The sequence below is a fragment of the Alligator sinensis genome, unplaced genomic scaffold (assembly GCF_000455745.1).
Source record: "Alligator sinensis unplaced genomic scaffold, ASM45574v1 scaffold268_1, whole genome shotgun sequence".
NCBI lineage: Eukaryota > Metazoa > Chordata > Crocodylia > Alligatoridae > Alligator > Alligator sinensis.
The window spans coordinates 3,838,911-3,844,224 of record NW_005841853.1 but is presented as its reverse complement, the minus strand read 5'-3'; positions in this window follow the sequence as shown (position 1 = coordinate 3,844,224).

Genomic DNA, 5,314 nt, shown 5'->3' with positions numbered 1-5,314 from the left:
TGTCTATGAACTCTATTAAATCTGATCCTGAGATCACTTTGGGATGAATCCTGAAGGACTTCAAGGAAAGTCCTCAGTGTCTTCAAGAAAGATCCTCCACCATTTGCATAGGTAAAATGGTGAAGGATTTGACTCAGCATCAAGAATTGGAGAGGGGAATTTGTTTCTTTCATATTTTAGGTCCATGCAGAACCCATGCCTTCCAGGTTTAGAACAGAATCCCAGAGTTAACTACAATTTACTTTGGCAAACAGCATTGTTTTGAGTGGCCTCAGATGCCCAAAACATTCCCTCTAGTGGAATACAACCATCTTTATGGGCTACAGAACCCAACTTTGCATTCAGTAAATCAATCACTCAATACCTTTCACTAGTAAAAACCCAATGGTTTTACATGACAGGAAATCCAACAATCTGAGAAGAGAAATTGCTAAGTTTGAAAGATTTCAGAAAGTAAACACTATATACTCTCCCATTTCAGAATTAGACTGAACACATCCAGGCCTTCTGAATGCCTTTTAATGAGGATGAAATGCTTCATTTTTTTATCCTTGTGTGTCTGCATCTTCCAAAAACTTGGGTGCATAAATCACTGCCACTCTCTGTGCGCCTTCTTCCCAACCCTGTCTCACCGAATTAGACTATAAAGTTCTGGGCTAAAATCCATCTGTACCTGTGGATTTATGCTGGTAGTGCAATGGGATTTCAAGCTCAGCATTGTTTTAATATACATGATAAATAAATCCATGCAAGATTTCTGTTGCAGTTCAAGTCATTATGTTACGTAAGAAAACTCAATCTAGATAAGCTTGTCAAAACATGTTTTGAAACTATAACCAAGGGCCTAATATTAATTATTATTATTCCGTCATTTCTTATATAACAAAGCAGCGTCTAGAATAGCCCCACCTGTTCTAAAGTACGCCTGTTTGCATTACAGGAATCTAAATTATGATGGCAAAAGACAACTATACGGTGTCAACAAACGCCTCTTCAGTGAAAGAGAAGAGCAATAATGATACCCAGTACTGGCTCTGTGTGCATTGAACATCCCTAACATCATTTGGCAGTTTCTGCCTTCAAATATGCTCACATGTGAGGTCAACTTGCATTTTAAAGAACATAAAATACCAACAGAATCTCTATCCAGGCTCTATTGGTTTTGAAAAAAAGCAAGTTTGTAGGCAGAACAGCAACATTTCTCCTGCAGAGCAGAATCAGTCATACCTATACCACAAAAATTCACTCTTCATGTACCAGACATGTAGCACTACGGAAAGTCTGATGTCCGTTTCCTAGTCCCTGAAGATCTGACCTGACCACCACTGACGAGTCATCGGTTATCTACTGACTAGTCATTGGTTTCGATTTAAAACAAACAAACCCTGTCATTTTTGGGCAAGCCAAGTTGCTCAGGGGAACCAGAAATGCTTTAACTTCCCAGAGGTCAACTTCTTTTGAATTCCAGGAAGAACAAACATCTCCTTGCTTTTAAACTGCAGTGACACTTTTGAGCATCCAGATTCTTCTAACTACAGTGATTCTTTCGAGAATTTAAATGGACAGAAGTACTTAAGTGCAAGTCTATTCCACCCTGTTCAAGTCCCTAAAAATGCATTAGCACTTCTACTTTAACATACCATTATTTGACACTTAAAGTAACAGAAAAATCCCCCACCCACTTAAATCAACAATTTTTCAAGGATTTGAGCAGAGTGGAAAAGAATAGCACTGAGCCACCTATATCTGCTTATAGGCCTAATTGCTGACATAGAATCAAGGCACAGTGGGTCAGAGTCTAGGAAAGACAATATGTTGCGATCCCATGCTGGTGACTTCCTATAAAGACTTTCCTCATCCTTGTGCTCTCAGAACACTTCAGATTTGAGGTGAGCCTAGGCAGTCCCCTGATGTGTACACAGAAAAGTGGTGCTACTAATCTCAGTCCTTGCAACAAGCATATATGACTAAGAGAGATCTCCAGGCATGCATGTGCCTGTCTGTGTACCTGCAGAAGCATCAGGGGCCAGCCTAAATCCAAACTGCACAAGTCCCTGCTCCCAGGAAGCCAATGGAGGAATGATATTTTATGTTTGGTAGTAGTTGCAATTGCCACCCACGTCAGATGGGTACCCCAGTGTAGTAATGCAAATCTACTTGCACCCTTGATGGGCAAGGAATTGTGAGCCTTCTGGCAGTGACAGCCAGCGTACAATGCAGTAGTACTACTTTCCAGCCACGTACACCACAAGCACAGTACATCTCCCTCACCTCTCTGTTCTCAAATAGAATTGGTAAGTATGCTATGTATGCATGGAGAGTCATACACACATATTGGAGGAGATGCCTGTTGTTGGCCATTCTGGGCCGGGTGGAAGAGGTACCCATGGGAATGGCCCAGAAGTTACTGTGCCCCACGTTGTTAGGCTGAGACTGTCCATATTTCCATGAGGTGTTAGATCAGGTTATAGACAGAAGCCAAGGTATAGGTATGCGAGGGAGAAGCCCAAGACCACCAGAGGGGATGACAGGGAATGAGTGTGTTCTTGGAGATGAAGGAGGAGAATCACCCAAGGTGATAGATGTGGATGGGATTATCGGGAAAGAAAGACTCTGAGAAGTGCAAGCAGAGGAGCCCATGTTCTGTCATGTATACGAAGACAGGATGGCCAAGATGGGACACTCCAACCTGGTCAAGAGCTATCTCCACTTTCACAAAAGGGATGGGACCTGTACCAGAGTTGACCAGGGCCAGAGAGAGGGGGAAGAAGTGATCCGAGTTTTCATTCCCCAGAAGTATCAATGAGAGCTCGTATGGCTGGCCCATGCCCTCCCTATAGATAGGCACCTGGGGAGAGAAGACAGTAGCCAGGCTAATACAGCGAGTATAGAGGCCAGGCCTTCACATACAGGTTGAAGGGTTCTGCCAGAGCTGCCCCAAATGCCAGAAGGTTTCAGACATTCTCCCCTTACAGGTCCCATTGGTTTCCATGTCCCTGGTTGAGACCCCTTTTGGGAGGGTGGTATTAGACACTGTGGGCCGATTTCTAAAAGGCTATGCAGGGTACCAGTACATTTTAGTCTTTGTCAATTATGCCCCCGGGTACCCCGAGGCCATCCCATAAGGTCGATCACCGCTCCAAAGGTGGCAGAAGAGTTAATAAGTGGATCTCTGGAATTAGGAATACCCCAAGACATCTCGACAAACTAGGGCACAAATTTCATGTGTAGAGTCTTGATGGGGGTATATGAGATGTTATAAATAAAGCACCTGCGTGTTTCTATCTACCACCTTCAGATGGATGTGCTCATCAAACATTTTAAATGAACCCAGGAAGAGGATAATTTATGCCTGCATACAGGGAGACCCCAGGAAATGGGATTTACTCATTCCACTCCTGTTATTTGCCATCAGGGAGGCTCCCCTGGCATTGACTGGCTGCTCCCTCTTTGAGTTAATGTATGGCCACTGACCATGGGGTCTCTTAGATGTTGCGTGAGGTGTGGCAAAGAGGTGGGAAAACCAATATCCACACTCCCCAGTATATGACAGAATTGAGGGGGCAGCTAGAACTGGAGCAGCACACTGGTTCCAGGGTCCAGGGAACACGTGCCTCGGGAGCCGGTGCTGATTGGGCTGGAGAAAGCCAGAGGGGTTTTAAAGGAGGACGCTAAGAGAGGTCCAGCATCCAGGGGAACAAAGATGGTGCAGAAGGACTGGGAAGAGGACTCTGCTACAACAAAGGCTCAGCCAGCCAAACCCTTGTGGGCCAGGATACTGAGACCACAAGTGAACAACCAACCTGACTCACGGAGCAAGATACGGCAGGATAGTTGCAAATGGATCCACAAGTCGGAGGGACAGGGACACTCTGTAAGGACGCGCCGGCGTTTGTGCCGGCGGAAACAGGTGGGGCAATGAAAGAGTCTTCCTCAGGAGGGAGGAGGCTCCATCAACAAGGAGAGAGGTAAGAACTATCTGCAAGCCATGGTGAGGACTCGTAGCACTGCCAGGGGCCCTGCCCCAGTGGTGCCGCCCTTCCAGGGCTCTTCTGAGGCTGCCACCCAGACAGAGCCCTTGGGGGGCCTGGTGACCACCTGCTTCCCAATCTGTGGGGGCAGCTGAGTGGGGTCTCTGGGGGTGGGGCTGAGGTCTGGTGACTCCCCCACCTGCCCCTCTTGTGAGCATCTTCAGGATCTGGAAGGGCAGGTGGCAGAGCTCCAGGCTGAGGTGAGCATGTTGCAGGGGATCCGGGCAGCGGAGGATGAAATGGATTTGTATTTCCATTTTCTGCAGGGCCAGGAATCTACTGGAGAGACCTCACGTGCAAAACATCCAACTAATCAGTGGCAGCAGGTTCCTGTCAAGGCCAGGGCAGCTCGTACAACTGCTGTGTCTGCCCCCCAGACACCCCTTAGGAACAGGTATGCGGCCCTGGCTCCCCTGGAGGAGAAGGCAGAAGAGCAGATCCCCAGAGTCATTGATGCTGCTCGACCTACAACATGGGCTGAGAAGAGGCAGACCCCAAGGAGGAGGAGATGTAAAGTTCTAGTCATCGGGGACTCTATCCTGAGGGGAAATGATGGTCCAATCTGTTGCTCTGAGCCCTTGTCACAGCAGGTCTGCTGTATGCCCGGAGTGAGGATTTGGGACATCACAGAGACCATCCCGAAAATCATCAAACCCTCTGATTACTACCCAGTGGCTGTGGTCCATGTGGGGACAAATGATGCATCCAAGGGCAAGCCGAACAACATCATGGAAGACTACAAGGCCTTGGGACACCAACTCAAGAAGATGGGAGCTCAGGTGGTATTTTTCCTCCATTCTCCTGGTAAGTGGACAGGGTAGGCATCATGAGGCCTGCATTGGCGTGGTTAACCGGTGGCCACCAGGCGGGCTTCAGGTTTTTTGACAACAACCCATATTTCTGTATGGAGGGCATGCTGGGGTGGGATGGGCTTCATCTCTCCCCTAAGGGCAAACATTTTTTCTTCTAGGTTGACTGATCTCATACAGTGGGCTTTAAACTAGCTTTGCCGGGGGAAGGGGCCACTCTGAGTGGAGAGGATACTTCTCCAGTATGCAGGGTGACAGGAGAAAGGGACGCCCCGGTAAGCAACAGTGTCCTGGGAGGAGGGAGCCACAGCAGTCTTTGGAGTAGCGGGGAGGCATGTGCTCCCTTAGGAGGCCTCAAGTGCCTCTACACCAATGCTCGTAGTATAGGGAGCAAGCAGGAGGAACTGTGCCTCCTGATTGCGAGTAAGAATCCAGACTTAGTAGGGCTCACAGAAACTTGGTGTGACCTTACTG